This window comes from Rhinatrema bivittatum, chromosome 1 (genome assembly GCF_901001135.1).
Source record: "Rhinatrema bivittatum chromosome 1, aRhiBiv1.1, whole genome shotgun sequence".
In the NCBI taxonomy this organism is placed as follows: domain Eukaryota; kingdom Metazoa; phylum Chordata; class Amphibia; order Gymnophiona; family Rhinatrematidae; genus Rhinatrema; species Rhinatrema bivittatum.
The window spans coordinates 633,877,863-633,895,221 of NC_042615.1; the positions used below are offsets into that span (position 1 = coordinate 633,877,863).

At 44.0% G+C, this 17,359-nt stretch overlaps 1 long non-coding RNA gene across 3 annotated transcripts in view; it reads right to left on the reverse strand.

The window, feature by feature from the left end:
- Positions 1-17,034, reverse strand: part of LOC115081740 — a 277,577-nt gene extending 260,543 nt beyond the window's left edge. For 2 of the 3 annotated variants that reach the window (XR_003853866.1, XR_003853867.1), the window contains exon 1: positions 16,912-17,034. This is a non-coding gene — a long non-coding RNA (uncharacterized LOC115081740). The remainder of the gene's footprint in view (positions 1-16,911) is intronic. The other variant, XR_003853868.1, reaches the window with a different exon arrangement.
- Between the last annotated feature and the right edge of the window lie 325 nt (positions 17,035-17,359).

A 17,359-nucleotide genomic window follows, 5' to 3' on the forward strand; every position in this document is an offset into this window, starting at 1 on the left:
AGTAAAATGTTTGGGATTTCTAATTGGGGTGGCAGGAGCTACACTAGCCCCCACAAAAAAATAATTTCCTTTCCCGAACCGTGCACTTCACGCCAGTTGCAGGTTATAATGGGAAGTCTCAATTTTGCCCGTTAAACAGTACCAAATTTTGCAGCACTAGCGAAACCCTTATATGATTTGTTAAAAGGTGATACAGTGGTAGCTAAGGACTGGATCACTTTACATTCAGAATGCCTCTGGGCACTCCAGGAGGCTATAAAAAATTCAGCTCCTTTAGCACACTGAAACCCTGTAAGGGATTTGGATCTTCTCCTTCAGATTTCTGACTCACATTTCTTAGCTACAATAAGTAACCATAATGAGTCCCAACCTATTTGCTATATTACACACACTTTATCTCTACCAGAGAAAAAGTGTAATATAATTGAGCATACTTTAACAGCTGTCAGATATTGCCTTTCCAAAATTTCTACATGTGCACAAGGTAAATGCATATACTGTTAAACAGGTATACCACAACTGCAAGCAGTTTCTCGGCACTCCCTACCTGAAAGCAGGGCTATCGCCACTCGCTGGGTGCAATGGTCTTGCAGTCTCAGGCATTGAGTTAGTTAGTGAGGAAGTGCCCCGAGATCCCCAACCAGACCGGATGCTCCCCCTAACTCTAGACAAGTACAGATGGTAATTTTTACCGATGGGTCTGCTACCCCATCTACTTACTATCTCACAGCCTTCTTTGCAGGAGCAGCTAATATAATTTATTTATTTATTTTATTTATTTAACAGTTTTATATACCGACCTTCATAGTAAATAACCATATCGGATCGGTTTACAATTAACAAGAGTAAAACTGGGGTAACTATTCAAGTAAACGAAAGATAAACAGTAGGTAGGAATGAGTCAAAGTTACAATCAACAGGGAAGAGAACTTGGAAGCTTGCAACAAGCTGGAAAGAAGATAAGGCAGGAAATAAATATGAAGTGATACCATAGGGCGTACATAGGGTTAAAGCTTAATGGTGCTTTAACCTGGGAGAGTCAGAGTCCATTCGTGAGTATAATTTGAACTCCTAATAAGAGAGTACAGTGGAAAATGTTAGACACACACACTTGGCCATTAGGAGACATGTCAGCGCAAAAAGCTGAACTCATTGCATTTCAAAAGGCTTTAACACATATTGAACACATGACCAATTTGGAAACTGAAAGATCCATACTGGTTTGTTCATATTCCACATATGCTGTCTCTGGATACAACACACATGAAAGTCTGGGAAAACAATGACTTTTTAAATGTTACTGGCAAGCCAATAACACACCGAGCACACTGGCAATTGATATTTTCATCTTCCAGAACCTTTAAGGTCCCAGTAACAGTCTTACATGTATCAGCTCACCGGGCTGAAGGGTGGTATGCTCATTTTAATAATATGGTAGATGAGGCTGCCAAAAGAGCAGCCTCTCAGCAAGAAATTGCCATACAGGCACGGCTCGCCCATCATGGTTCCTTACATTTAAATGCAGCAACTCTGTTCCATCACTCACATGGGGTTTTAACCAGAAATCAGGCTAAGAAACTGGTTTGTGACTACATAGATTTTCAGCGCACTAACCCTAAAAGAACTGGACCCCCTTATATAGAAGGAACACTTCCACGGGGGATAAGACCAGGACAGGTAGTTTATATGGATCACATTGGACCACTTACCTCTTCGTGTGGCTACCGACATATCTTAGTGGTGCTAGACTCCTTTCTGGGCTTTGTTTTCCTATTTGCACAGAGATGCCTTACAGCGGCAGTGACTGTTGATTGTCTTGCTATTGTTTTTGGTATTTTGCCTTTTCAGTTTCTCTGCACAGATGGCAGTTCAGCCTTCAGAAATCTAGAGGTTGAAACCTTCTGTGCCGATCATTCCATTACCCATCAGTTCTCGTACCCCCCACCGTCAAGAATCTAATGGTATGGTAGAACGGGTGAATGGTGAGGTTAAGAGTAGCTTGCAAATTTTTGCCTTAAAAACTAGTCCCAAAGATTGGTACCATAATCTCCCAGAGATATAAATCCAGCTAAATAGTACCATAACTGCCAATCATAAAGTGCCCGCTATGTCTCTCTTTGGGTTCGCTATGCTAGAAAACATGGCGTCCTTGAAGGTTATGGTTACCTCCGACGATGAAGTCCCTCAGAATCCAAATCCATTTCTGATTGGTTCCGTAGTATTGAGCAAAATGCATGTTCTGCATTTGATTAGATCCATACTGGTCTAAACCCTTTGTTGTTACAGAACTTCTAGGTACCTTGGGTCTGTTACTTTCTGACTCTGCGGATCCAGAGAACAGAAAAGTTGTGTCTATTAGAGATGTCAAGCTGGTATCTGAGACATTGGAGTTTTCCGGTGCAGGTGCCTCCATTTGACCCCCAGCCTCTACTGCATCCACAGTTTCCACTGATGCAGATGAGACAGGAGGGACTGATGCTGCCAAGTGCCCCACCACTCAAGACATTGACATGACTGCACCAACCCCAGAACAAGAAGAGCGGGTTGTCCTCGACGTGACTGGTCCCACATCTGAAGGTCTTCCGTTTCTAACCTGTATCCAGCAACAGCTTTTAAGAGTATGTTATCCAGTTTATTTCCTGATTAGTACATTTTTGCATGCGGGATTTCTTTTCTATAAACCTTACAATAAATATATTATTGCATGTTGGGTGTTCTTGGAAATTGCATTTCCCATTTCTCTCTACTACCTTTTATTTCATACCCAAGTACATTCCACCACTTTCCCCGAAACCTCTCGGGAACTTCATTACTCTCATTCACATATAAATAAACGTTTACTTTTAAACCACTGTCACTCCTCGCTGTGTTTGAATTTTGAACGGCAGTGTTTTTTGACACACTGGTGCGTTTAACTCAGATAAAGAAATGATACTTCTATACAAGAACCTTAACTATTGTAAAGCAGGTGAAGATTTAATCCTATACACTTTTCTCTCTGCTGTTTCGATATATACATGAATGATTGTATATTATTGCTTGAACTAAAGATAAAGCCCCTGATGTAGCCTATTTGGTGAAACTCGGCCAGAGTCGGGCTGTTTTTCTGACTATATTAATACAGGAACCTCTTTCCATACCAGGTGGTCTTGGCCTGTTTTGTTTGCTGTGGCTACGCTTGACCATTTACCGTCTTGTTTTATTGATAGCCTAGTACTTGCCATGGCATGCCACCCAGGATCATCAAAGTTTCGCCAGAACACGGCCACAAACCAAGACAGTTCCTGTAATACTGTGTCTGATCGCTCCCACAAGGGAGAAGCCCTTGCCAGAACCTTCCCTTCTAGGCGGGACAGGATGAAGGTGACCTTGGTTAGTTAATCTTTAAAGATGGAGGGTTGAAGAGCAAACTGTATGTAGCACTGGTTAATAAACCCTCAGCACAGTTTGGAGTCACCGTTGAAATGAGGCGGGGCTGGCAGGGCCAACAAGGCTCTGGAGGAGGAAGTAGACGGCTGTGAAGAACTGGGTTGCTAGACATGGCATCTAGCTGTGTATGCAGATGCTCAAGGTAAGAAGCCAGAGCCTCGAGAAACTGTTGCTGTTCTTGTACCTTTAAGGCCAGGCCAGGAGTAGCCTGGAGGGCATGTGGCTCCACCGAGTCCAAGGCCTTTTCAATGTGTTGCGCCGGAGCTGGACCCTTGGGCTGAGGTGGGGTTGATGCTACCCATAGGAGGTATCCTATGGGTTCCCACAATTGGCAGGCAGAGAGGGCTGATGGACGGAGGCCGGCTGGTGCTCAACCAATACCAGCCCTCATTCCCTGCGGGTGGATTCTTTGGGTGCTGGGGCCGGCTGGACGTAGGTGGCCTCCGTCGGTGGTCATTGATGGGTTGATCAAGATCAGCCCAGAGGCAGCAGCAGGGAGAAGTATCCATCTGTACCGGATGAGGCAAAGTCCTGGAGACCCGGGCGCCAATAGGGGTGCCTGAGCAAGAGCAGGCCGAAGCCTGAGTTAGCCAGGTCCAAGACAAGGACTGAAGAGGTGTTGTTGAGCAAGATGGGTTCAAGGCTGGTGGCAATCTGGAAGTGGTGGCAAGCAGGTTTGAGGTCTGGACAAGGAGAGAATCAATGGAGTAGTCAGGCAATGCAGAGGTCTGGGGCTGGAGAGAGGCAACGGCATAGTCAGGCAATGCAGAGGTCCGGGGCTGGAGAGAGGCAATGGTGTAGTCAGGCAATGCAGAGGTCCAGGCTGGAGAGCGGCAACGGTGTAGTTAGGCAATGCAAAGATCTGTGGCTGGAGAGAGGCAACGGCATAGTCAGGCAAAGCGGAGGTCAAAACCAGGTCATCAGCAATCCGAAGAAGGAATGAAGGAACAGGGACACAGGAACAAGGCAATCAGTAGAGATGTGCAATCATTTTTGCCAAATTGGACTATTTCAAAGAAATAGTCCAATTTGGCATGGGTCGAAGGACCCGAACCCTGAGATGGATTTTCCCTGAACCTCAGGGAAAATTTGTTGTTCGGGTTAGCGCGGGGGAGAGGGGCACCTTTATTTAAAAAAAAAACAAAAAAAACCCACCCAACCCTTAAAATTTAGTTATTTACAACCTCCTACCCACTCTCCAGACCTCCCCAAAACTAGCCTAAAATCCATGATGGTCCAGCGTGGGTCCTGGGAGCGATCTCCTGCTCCCGGGCCGTTGGCAGCCAGTAAACAAACTGGCGCCGGTGGCCCTTTGCCCTTACCATTTGAAGGGGATACTGTGCCATTGGTCAGCCCCTGTCACATGGAAGGAGCAATGGATGGCCCACTCCCAGGAGCCCGCTCCCAGGACCCCCGCTGGACCACCACAGATTTTAGGCAAGTTTTGGGGGGTCCGGAGGGTGGGGGGGGGGGTTGTAAATAACTACATTTTTAGGGTTTGGTGTTTTGTTTTGTTTTTCGGCGAAAATTGCCGAGAAAAAAAAACCAACCCAATGAAAAATGAAGTTTTCCATGGGTTGACCGACACATAGCCCAACCTGAGATACAAAAACAAAGCACATCTCCAGCAATCAGGATCAGGAACAAGCAAAGCAATGAGCACTTGACTAGCGAGGGGATCTGTTGCAAAGGCAATCTGAGGAAGCGGGGCCCGGTCTTATATATCACTGATGTCATCAGCCAGGGCCTGCGGCTAGGTTCCCGCCACAGGCCCTACTTAAGGTCTGGCTGTGCACGTGCTGTGATGGTCTGAATGGCATCTCTCCACAGGCCACGTGGAGAGGCCCGGCGTGGAGCACCAGGAGCAGCATCAGAGCCAGATGCACCAGGGGTGGCCCGCAGCCGCCAGAGACAAGGGACCAGGCACCGGACTGCTCACAGAGAGGTGAGGGGGCCGAGCTGTGGGTCCGCTGCGTAACAAAAGCCACTGACCTGGAGCGTGCCACAGAGTGTTTGGAAATTTGTTTGGAAACCAAAGGAAAGAAAAGGAAGGGGAACATTTTTTCTACATGTGTATATTAAAGAATTCAATATACATGTATAGTTTACTCCCATAACTCAAGCCCACCCTGCAAATTATTCATTTTTTTGAATGAAGTAAATGTTACTGCTGCTCTGCATACAGTAATATTCAGACCGATGGAGCTAGCCAAATAACTCCTCAATTAGCCAGCTTGATTCATTTGAAAACTGCCCTCGGTATATACCTCAGTTTTGTAATATTCTTTGTAATATTCTTTAAAATGCATGAATTATCCTTTAATTTATACTTTCAAGACTGCAAACTACTAATCCTTGGATTACAGTGAAAAAGTCCTAATTTGTCCAGATTGTATTGTGATGTATACTGTGCACTTTGAGCTTTTTACTAAAAAATTCAAATTAAACAAAAAAAAATGTCATGCTACACTGACATGTACACAATATTTAACAGAGAGTATGCTATAGTTTCTAATTCTTACAAAGGCTTTTATGGCCTTTTCAGAATTAATTTTCTCTAGAGCTGTCATGAAAATATGTTACGTTAAGGAAAAAAATCAAGAAACTTATTGTATTAAAGCATGAAAAATGTCACAAAAGCTGGAATATATGTTATCATTGTTTTCTAAAGTATGCATTAAATGACTTTTATTGAACCTTAGGCAATGATGTTTTACTGTGATTGGACCTAAACTGGTCACATGATCAAAAGTATTATTCACAGTTGCCTCAGCAGCAAGCAAAAATACAATTCCCAAGTCAATAAACCCAGTTCTGCAGTCAACAGGCTGAACCCTATTGATTCCTGTCATTATGCACTCTTCTAAAACTCTCTGCCAATCTATTTTCGATGTAATTGTATTTCTTTAAAAAGGACAAAATAAAAAGGAAGAGAATAGCCATGTTCCTGTCCTTAAACTACCATGCAGAATTTTTTTATTTAAAAAAATCCACAAAGAGGAGTATTAGCAAAGATTTTTGTCAAGCAAGAGCAAGCTTAATTTTAGAGTTAGAAGAAAAGCCCCAAAATCTGCACAGTTTATACAATACCAGCAGTAATCTTTGCATAAATGCTGTACTAATAGGTTTGAAAGTTAGAAATGTGATAGAAACTAAAAACTGACCACACTTCAATCACAATAATACTTCATTTAGACATGTTCTGAAACATTTATATGAACAGACGTCCAAGGAAATAATAAGCAAAAATGTGAGCAACCAGCTTTGTTAAGAACATGTCTTGTTAGAGTCAAAACAAGGAAAGATGTGAAAACCATGTATTTGCATGTATGTTCTTGTAATTTCAAATAGTGGAGTGCCTCAGGGATCTGTACTTGGACCAGTGGTTTTTAATATATTTATAAATGATCTAGAAAGGGGTATGATGAGTGAGGTGATCAAATTGTGGATGACACAAAATTATGCAATTTATCGCAAGCAGATTGTGATAAATTGCAGGAGGACCTTCTGAGACTGGAAGATCGGGCTTCCAAATGGCAGATTAAATTAATTTTGGCCAAGAGCAAAGTGATGCACATAGGGAAAAAATATCCCTTGCTTTAGTTATACAATGTTAGGTGCCATCTTAGGAGTTACCACCTAGGAAAGAGATTTAGGCATCATAGTGGATAATGCATTGAAATCATCAGCTAAATGTGCTGTGGCATTCAAAAAAGCAAACAGAATGTTACTAATTATTAGGAAAGGGAAAGACAAATAGAACAATGGATGAAATAATGCCACTGTATCACTCCATGGTGAATACTGTGTGCAGTTCTGGTCACCGCATCTCAAAAAACATATAATTGCACTGGAGAAAGTGCAGAAAAGGGCGACCAAAATAATAAGTGTCATGTCAATCTTGGAGGAGAAGTCCATTACCTGCTATTAATTAAGTTGACTTAGAAAATAGCCACTGCCATTAGCAATGGTTACATGGAATAGACTTAGTTTTTGGGTACTTGCCAGGTTCTTATGGCCTGGATTGGCCACTGTTGGAAACAGGATGCTGGGCTTGATGGACCCTTGGTCTGACCCAGTATGGCATGTTCTTATGTCCTGCAGTTTTGTGCTTGGGGATTTTTTTCTAGTTTCTGATTGACTTTGTGCTGGAACACCATTCACGTTTTCCCTAATTACAAGGGGAACAGTTTTTCTCCATGGATAATGGTGCAAGACAAGTGAGAAGGGAGGTAATACCTAAGAGGGACACATTAACAATCATCTTCATTACCATTAAACTTTTAATGCTGTTCTGTATTTTTGGCATTGCGGCTTCGATTATTTTGTTTACATTGCTATAAAGGCTATTTTATTTGAGTACCATTCCTGGACTCCAAATTGTGTTTTTCCTGATTTTACTACCCTTGATATTGTTACTGTCTTCATTGTTCCTGTGAATTGTTTAACATCTGTTGGAGGTCCTCTACTTTCAGCATGCACAGTGAGAGCAAAGGGTGGATGCACATGCCAGAGAGCCTTCCTCCCTGTCCGGATTGAACGCAGAGCCTGAGAGCCATACCATCCCCCAAAGTGAAGGATAAAGAACCCAACTTGGGACTGGTTATATACACAACCTGTATCCTATATAGATTATTTTTTGGTAAACCCAAAATATTTCCAATGCATAATCAAGTCATGAAATAAATGGTCACATAAACAAAGGTTGCAAAGTTCTTTTCATCAAATATATAAGTTATTTGCTGTTGTCAACATAATTTCCAAAAACAATTGGGGCAAATTTTCAAAGCCCTATGCGCGCCAGGCCTATTTTCAAAAGGCCCTGCGGTGTGCATAAAGCCCTGGGACGCGTGTAAATCCCGGGGCTTGAAAAAAGGGCCGGGCAGGTGTCGGGATTGGGGCGTGGCAGATGGTCTGAGGGCATGGTGGGGCAGTCCAGGGGCGATCCGAGAGGCATGGCCGAGGACTCCAGCACAGGGGGATCGCGCGCCGGCACTTGGCAAGCGCACGTTATGCCTGCCTCTGGTAGGCGTAACTTCCAAAACAAAGGTACGTTTTTTTTTTCAGGCAGGGGGGGCGGGAAAACATGGAAAGCCAGCTGGTCACCCCGAGGGCTTGGCCCTTGCAAGGTGCACTAGTGTGCACCCCCTTGCGTGCACCAACCCCTGATTTTATAACATGTGTGCGGCTGCGCTTGCATGTTATAAAATCGGGCATACATCTGTGCATGCCGGATAGTGCGCACAAATGTATGCCTCATGCGTACCTTTTAAAATCTACCCCATTACGCATCATTCTAGAGATGTGGTCCTCAAATAATTAATTTGATTCAAGAATGTCTCCTATGCAGAAAATGTGTTCTTTCACTGGCACATCACACCCTTCATAATAAAACTAGTTTTCCAGTTTCCTTTGATTTCTTATCTCATCAACTCTGTATTCTGAAGGTTTAATTTTTGCTTGCTGTTTATCATCCAATTTGATATGGTTTCTAAACATACATTCAATTTATATTTTGGGCTGGCCCAAAGAAATATATAATTGAATATCATCTGCCGAGAAATGAAAGGGATCCCCAAGTTTATGACTTAATTGTACAAAAAGCTGTATGTAAATATTAAAAAGTGAAGGGGATATAAATGAGCCCTGCAGCACCCCATATGAAATGGGATGAGGATGAGATAGATAACCATAAAATAATACTCTTTGATCTATCCTTAAGGAATGAGCCAATCAGTTTAAGCACAATTCCTCCTAAACCCAGATTCTTGAGCCAGTCAATCATAATAGTATAATCAATTGTACTGAAAGCTGCATTCAAGGGATGTGCAGAAGGGAACATTTTTTTTTCATTTGTTTTGTGGGTATCTAAATTTATTTCATTAGCTTCAATATGAAAAAAGAATATTCATGTATGTGTTTTATTCATTTTTTCATTTGCATTAAAGTCAATTGTGGAAGAATTGCAGCCTATTTTGGGCTCCAGAATTGGAATTTTCTCATCAATTCTCATGGAACCTGTGAGAAAAAACCATAAGAAGGGGGAAAGAACTCCAAGGTGCTTAGAACATGACAAACGGGCACCACAAATGGAACGAATATTATAAAGCTCCATAAAAGTGCAAAGGGGTACCAGCATTGGCAGGAATTTTCCAAGGCATCATCAGAGGAGCAAGAGAAGAAAGCAAGTGAGGGAAGAACACCTCAAGGTCACAAAGAAGAGCACCAGCAAAAGTGTCATGAACCTTTGATGGCACCAAAGTGTCATCAGCATCTTAAGGCCTCATGAAGGGGGGTGAAACAGAAAAGATGACAGGAAAAACACAAAGGCACCAATAAAGGGACAAATTAGCACAAAGAGTGTCATCAATACATCAAAGCAACATGAGAGCTGCAAAGCAGTCCACCAAAATGGCAGGGGAACACCTCAAGGTGTAAGCTCTGGGGGTTTGGCAGCAAGTCACAGTGGCAGAAAGAACTCCAAAGTGTAAACATGAGGGGTATAACAGCAAGGCAGCGTGGCATCAGAGATGCCAGTCATAATGGTGAAGCACACTTTGCAACTGTCAGATTCAGCACAGGAAACTGTGATAACTATCATTTTCTTGACAAGCTTTTATTATATTCCCTCCTTGAACTTGATTTAGCTGCTGGGTGAAAGTTTGATTTTCTTGTGAAAGGGGCTTTCCGAAAGATACTTTTACCACACTGAAAAAATGTAAATGGTTTCTCTAATGAATGTGGTTTGATTTTCTGGTAAGTTGTGAGGGTTGCTGTTGTGATTTTACCTGTTGTACGGCCTTCCAACCAACATAGGCCCTTGGGGAGCTGCTCTTACCCTCTCTCCATTCATGGCCACCATGATCCCATGTCTCTGCAGGGTCCTGACTATTTAACCCTGCTCCTTGTTAAGCTCAGGGCCTTGTCATTGAGTCTACTCAGATCTCTGCTTGGCCCCACATCTCTGAATGCTTTGTGATTTTCCTAAGTCTTCTGCTCTAGTTTTGCTCTGTGACTTTCCCAAACCTTCTGCTCTAGCCCTGTCCTGTGGCCTCTTTGGCTTTCAGCCTAGCTCTGCAGCCTTCTCTAAGCAACCTTCATGTCTTCTGTACATGGCCTATGGGCCTTCACTGCTATCTGTCTGGTATAATCTCTGCTTTGTCTGCATCTTGTCCTGTTGCTGTACATAGCCATTGGCCTAATCTCAGTCTTGTCTCAGCTTCCAGCACTGCAGCCTGCATCTCCAGTCCTGCCCGATTTTAGCCTTCAGTCCTGTCTAGCCTCAGTCCTCAGTCCAACCTCTTCTCAGGTTCTGACATTTCCAGTCTTGCCCAGCCTTAGTCTCCAGCTCTGCCTGGCCTCAGCTTCCAGCTCTGCAGCCTACATAAATCATGCCCAGCTTCACTGGCACGTTTCAGTCCAGTTCGGGTTCCAGTCCAGCACTACCATCAACACCAGCTCCTGTTTAAGTGCTGCCATCTGCCAGAACCCAAGGGCCCAACCTGCAGGGGAGGTGGCTATTGTAGGCCGGAGATTCCCTAGCTCAGTTCTGTCTTGCACTATAGCCCTTTGCTGTTCCTGTGGGGGTTCCCCAACCTGACTGGATCTTCAGCCACAATAGTTGCTGTATTTAGAAAGATTTTCCAATATTCTATAGCTGAACTTTGGCTGATCATTTCTTGATTTCTGGTTTTTCATGAGTTCTTTTTCACTAATGTAAATTTTATAGCATTTAGCATATCAAAAAGGTTTTTCTTGAGCCTCTTTTCTCTTGTGTCTTTATTTCTTCCTTCTAACTGAGGGATTTTGTGCACAAACCACCCCAGTATAATCATCCATCAAACAGGGAAGTAGAACCAGGCTAGGATTATGGAGATCTCAGAGAAAAAGAAGCTTTGAACAGGTGCTATAGTAATAGAAACCTGTATATTTTGTCTTTTTCACATTTTTCTTCTGGGGAAAAAATGATCCCAGTATAACAAACCAAGAGTAAATCTAGTGGCTCCAAAAGAGGACACAAACAACAGTTTCCTGGTACGGTGGCTAGGCATGAGGTGGCAAGTCCCCTATGGAGACACTAGGGGTATGGAAACTGAGCATGAAGTTTCAAGTTCATGTAGAAGAAATGTGTTTCTTTTGTCTTTTTTCACATTTTTGTTCTGAGGACAAAACATCCCTGTGCAACAAACAAACAAACAAACAAACAGGGTTAGAAGGCCAGGTTGGGATTATTGTAGAGGTGTTAAAACAAAACAAACATCAAATAGATGGAGGGGGATGAGAAAATGTTTTTTAATTTTTCACTTTTATTTTCTGGGCAAACACAATCATCCCAGTTCAATAAAGAAACATACAACAGCAAACAACACAGAGGCACCAAAGGTCCCATGCTTATTACATAATAGGCATAACAGGTAGATGGATCACTACCACCGAGAATTCAGTGGTGGTGTAAGGGACTTGGTAAACAGGCAACATAGTAACAGTCAGGCCTCTCTAGGGGTATAAGGGACATGGCAGACAGGCAGAACAGTAAAGGCCCCCTCTGGAGATATAAGGGGCATGGCAGGCAGATAGAATGGTAACAGTCAGGCCCCTGCAGTGGTATAAGGGACCAGGGCCGGCGGAAGCACTAGGCGAACTAGGCGGTCGCCTAGGGCGCCAGCTTCCCGGGGGCAGCACTGCCCCGGTAAAATTAAGAGAACCGCGCTCAGCCGCTGCCCCGGTAAAATGAAAAGAGCTGCATTAAGCCGCCGCCCCCCCCCCCCCCCCCCGATAAAAATAAAAGAGCCGCTGCTGGCAGCCCACCCCAAAAGACCCATCTGACCTCCCCCAGCGGTTCTCAACCAGTGTGTCGCGTGCTCCCGGTCTCTCCCGCTGCTCTTTCTTCCCTGCTGCCGTTGCTGCCAGGCTATCAGCACGTTCAAGTCCAGTGGGAACGGCAGCAGTGCTAAAAGAAGCTGTGGCACTTGTGGCTGTCCTTTTCTTCTTCCCGCATGCTTGACCCCCTCGTGACCCGGAACAGGAAGTGATATGCCATGCGTGGGAAGAAGAAAGAGCAGTGCCGCGCGATTAAGTAGCAGCGGCCGCTGCAGCATTGGCCCCCGAGCAATTGAAGCAGCCGGTAATCGGGAAAGGAGTCAGCAGCATGAGCCTCCCGCGGCCGATGGGATTCTTCCTTCTTGGCCTGCGATGGCTGGAGGAGGAGGAGACTGCTGCAGCTACCATTTGTGCTAGGGGGGGGGGAGAGAGGAAGTGAGTGAGAGAGAGAGAAGCAGCCAGCCAGCCAGTGTGTAAGTGAGAGCCTCAGCCTGTGTATAAGTGAGAGAATGTATTTGATCGAGAGCATGTGTGTGTGATTGAGAGAAACTCGTCAGAGAGCTGATGTATGTGTATATGTGAGAGACAATGAAAGTGACTGCTCAAGGAAATGACTGATGTGTGAGAGTGTGAGACGGTCAGGGATGTGACTGATGTGTGTGTGTGTGTGAAAGAGAGAAAAAGCATGGAAGTGAGAACTCTGGGTATGTGAGAAAGCATGGGAGTAAGAAGCCTGGTATTGTGGGGGTGTATGTGAAAGAAAGCATGGGAGTGAGAAGCCTGATTATGTGAGAGAGAGCATGGGAGTGGGAAGCCTGTGTGTGTGTGTGCATGTATGAGAGAGAGACTGGTTAGTAAGGTGATGGTGTGTATGAGAGAAAGAGACTGGTGTGTGTGAATATGTGATTCAGGGAATGAGAAGCCTGTGCAGTGGAGAGCGAGCATGGAAATGAGAGAGAGACTGGTGTGTGTGTGTGTGTGTGTGTAACAGAGAGAAAGTGATTATGGGAATGAGAAGTCTGTGCATGTGAAGAGAGTGAGCATGGGAGTGAGAACTTGGTTGTGTGTGAGACACAGCATGGGAGGGAGAAGCCTGTATATGTAAGACAGAACAGGTGACTGGTGTGTGTTTGTGTGTATGTGAGAGAGAGAAAGAAAGTGATTATGGGAATGAGAAGCCTGTGCATGTGAAGAGTGAGCATGGGAGTGAGAAAGCTGGGAGTGTGTGAGATACAGCATGGGAGTGAGAAGCCTGTATATCTGAAAGAGAACTTGAGAGTGGGAAGCCTGTGTGTGTGTATGCTTGAGAGAGATCAGGTGACTGGTGTGTGTGTTTGTGTATGTGTGTGAGAGAAAGAAAGTGATTATGGGAATGAGAAGCCTGTGCATGTGGAGAGAACAAGCATGGGAGTGAGAGACTGGTAAGTGTGTGTGAGAAAGAGAAAGTGATTATGAGAGTGAAAAGCCCATATATGTAAGTGGAACACGGGAGTGGGAAGCTTGTGTGTGTGTATGGCATGAGAGAAACTGTTCAGGAAGGTGACTGGTGTGTTTGTCAAAGGACTGTTTAGGAGATGATTGGTGTGTGAGAGACAGAAACTGGTCATGGGGGCATGACTGGTATGGTGTGTGGGTGAGAGACATGGGCCTTAAGGAAGAGGACCATGAATATAGAGCTTAGCCACTACTGCTGCTTCTGGTGTGTACTACAGCCTGCATGGAAGAGGAGTAGGAGAGCTGCTGGAGAGGGTAAGTAAAGATGGCTTTTAAGTTTATTTTTCTTGATTGACTGCCATTTTAATTATTTAATATTATGTGATGTGTCTGCTTTTTTGTTTGAGCAACAAGTATAGCTTTGGTTTACGTTTATTTTTATTTATTTTTATTTATTTATTTATTTATTAAATAAAGAGTTTCTATACCGTCGATAAGACAAATCATCTCAATGGTTACATGGCATAAAAATGTCAAATAAGTGTTCTTTTATAATACAGACTTCATTATTTTCATTAATGCACAATGTAAGTTAATTGTGTGTGGAGGCGGGGGGGGGGGGGGGTGTGGCGGCATAGCTGACGTTTCGCCTAGGGCGCCTAATACCCTTGCACCGGCCCTGTAAGGGACATGGCAGACAGGCAGAGTGGTAACAGTCAGACTCTGTGGTTGCTGAAAATGTTGCCAGCATTTCCATTATCTCTTCTGCCTTTCCTCTATCCCCTGTCACTTTAGAATGGAATATTAAAATGTTTTTTTATTTCTTAGTGGTAATATACCAGGGCCCTCCCTTAGCTCACTTTCTCCCCTGATTGTCACCTGAATCTGAAACCTTCTTTTCTCAGTATCTCTTTGAGTGCTAATGGCGATTTTTCCCTAGCTTCAGATGTAACCCTATGTTAATGTATAAGTCACTCCATTCTCCCTGTATTCTGTAGCTGCAGACTAGCCCTATGTAGTTCCACACCTAGTGCCTAGAATAAAACTTTGCAAGTCTGAGGTACTCTTTTTCCAGCACTCGCAATACCCTCTGGGCCTTTCTTTATTTCACTCTTCTTTAAGGCTAGCATATAAATACACTTTGAAATCAGCTCACTTTTATAAAATGCATTTACTTCTTCACAACCACTATTGCACTTCTTATTCAAGTAGTGACAACCTGCAAAGCTCACAGCTATCACAGCTCATGAACATTTTCTCTAGCAAACTGCTGAACTTTTCATACTGCTTAAATGTTTTAACTTCACAAACAAAAACAGACTGAATGTTGGTGGATACAAGTCCCAAAATCCCTAACATTATTGCTAACCAGAACTATAAGGCCAGATTTTAAAACGTATGCGTGGGCGTAGATTTGTGCATGCAACCCGGCGTGCACAATTCTATGCCCGGTTTTATAACATGCACGTGCAGCCCCGGGGCTTGTACATGCCACCGAGCTTATGCAAAATAGGCTCGGCGCGTGCAGGGGAGATTTTCTCGGGTTATGAGCATATGTTACGCGCGTAGCCTTTAAAAATCTACCCCATAGTGTGTTAGGAACCGCACCCAAAGAACTGTCAGGAACACAGCCCAAAGTGTGGTATCCAGGGCGTAGCCCTCTGGCCATTCTGAAAGCCCTTCTGGACTACAGGTATGTATGAGCCCCTTTGCCCCAATGTAATTGACATACCTCCAGAGCTAAGCTGAAGATGAAGACTCAGGGTACAAGTAAGATGAGGAACCAGAAGAAGATTGAAGACAAGGAGTCCAGGTGAGAGAAGGGATCAGACGAAGGCAAGACCAAGGTTCCAGAAGAGAAAGCATGGGAACTTTGGAATTCAGAACCAGAATTCAGCAACTCAGAAGACTATGGAACAGTAGTAACAATTCAGGAGCAGACTCTGAAGTCTTGGCGATGACACTGGCCTGAAGGCAGAAGACACCAGAGCACTGAGGCAGACTGAAGAAACAGGATGCTGGCAAGATGCTGATACAAGCTAAAGATACCAGAACGCTGGACCAGGCTGAATACAACAGATGCTGAAACAAGGTGAAGACCAAGACACGAACAGGCTGAAGACCAGATGTTGAATAAGACAAAGACCACAGGAAACATGTGACCTTGAAGGTCCTGAAGACGACAGGAACCCCTTGCAAAGGTGATGAGGAACAGACTGAGGTGCCTTTTATAGGGCAGCTGAAGGATGACATCGACTATGGATGCCACGGGCTTTCCCACAGCGGGCTCTTCAACTTCAACAAAAGCACACGCACATGTGCCTAGAGAGGCAGGAGCAGGAGTGGCGATGACTGGAGAGGCAGCATCCCAAGACCCTGCTGGAACCGGGGGCAGTGACCAGCTGCCTGGATGACTGGTGGCAAATATCCTGCCATGGGAAGCGGCAGCAATGGGAGACAGTGGCGCCCTAGAGCTGCACAGAAACAAAAGTGGCATCGGGGTCATCATCGGCGACTTCCGGGTGAATGAGGCCACTCACAGTTCCCCCAAGAGAGTGGATATTGCTTCCTACCCTGGGCTCAGTGTTCTACAATTAAGCCCAGCACCAGTGCTATTCAGGCTTCCCTTAAAACATTTTATTAAGATGGTTTTTTGTAATGCACAGCCCTTAAACTTTCAAATCCAGCTGTATTCTCTACACATCTTACAACCAAGAGTTTGCATTTTTTTTCTCCAAGGTACCTGGGGACTCTCACCCTTAATGTTAGCTTGTAGTCCCAACCTCTCTAGAAGGCTAAGTAAAATTCTGTTGCAATTATAGCCTGACCCAAGCTCTCCAGTAGTGCTAATTAGGATGCTTTAGCTTTTATTTCACCGTCACAGTAATGTGGGCTCTCTCAACAGTATTACTAAACCAGTTAACCTGCTTTGCTTAAATCTGGACAAAGCAACCATTATTATTCCAACTGTCTCTATATTTCAGGAGGACTAACTTTTCTACATATGTCAGCAATTCAGTTCTAAAGACTAATTATCACCCAGAACAATTCAAACTTATTTCCCTTTCTTTCCTTAGGGTTCTCTCTTCCCCTCAGGATCCTAAACTCAAGTAAAGCATTTCCATTTACCAGCTCTGGCTTTGCAAGGTTCTAATAATTAACACAATAGAGTCTTAAAGCCTTTCAAAAAACAAAACAAAAAAATAAAAAACAACATAACTTTAGTACCATTACTGATTTAGAACTGGCTCTTCTTCCTCCTCTTCAGAGGGTTGTTCCATGGCTTTGGGGTTAAGACTGATCACCCCAGACCTCTGCTTCTTCCCCTGCTGATCTCCTGACTGTTTCAGCTCCACCCCTAATTGTGGTGATTCCTCTGGTATATATGATTCAGTTCCTTCTCTCCATACTAGCCTCAGGAGTACCTGGGAGTTGTAGTCCCATAGAGACCATATGAGCCTTTATAGGCTCTGTTTTACCATAAGAGTCTGCTCTCTCTTACTTTTATGCTTTCTGTCTTGCGCAGAGACTAATACAGTTTCAACTGCATCATCACATTTACATAGAAAGCTATCTCATGCACTTAAAATGTAACTAAAATCTACAATTCTTGCATGTAATGCAAAGAAAATACAATGGAGCTAATAAAATAAAACCCATGCTAAATTTGGAGTTA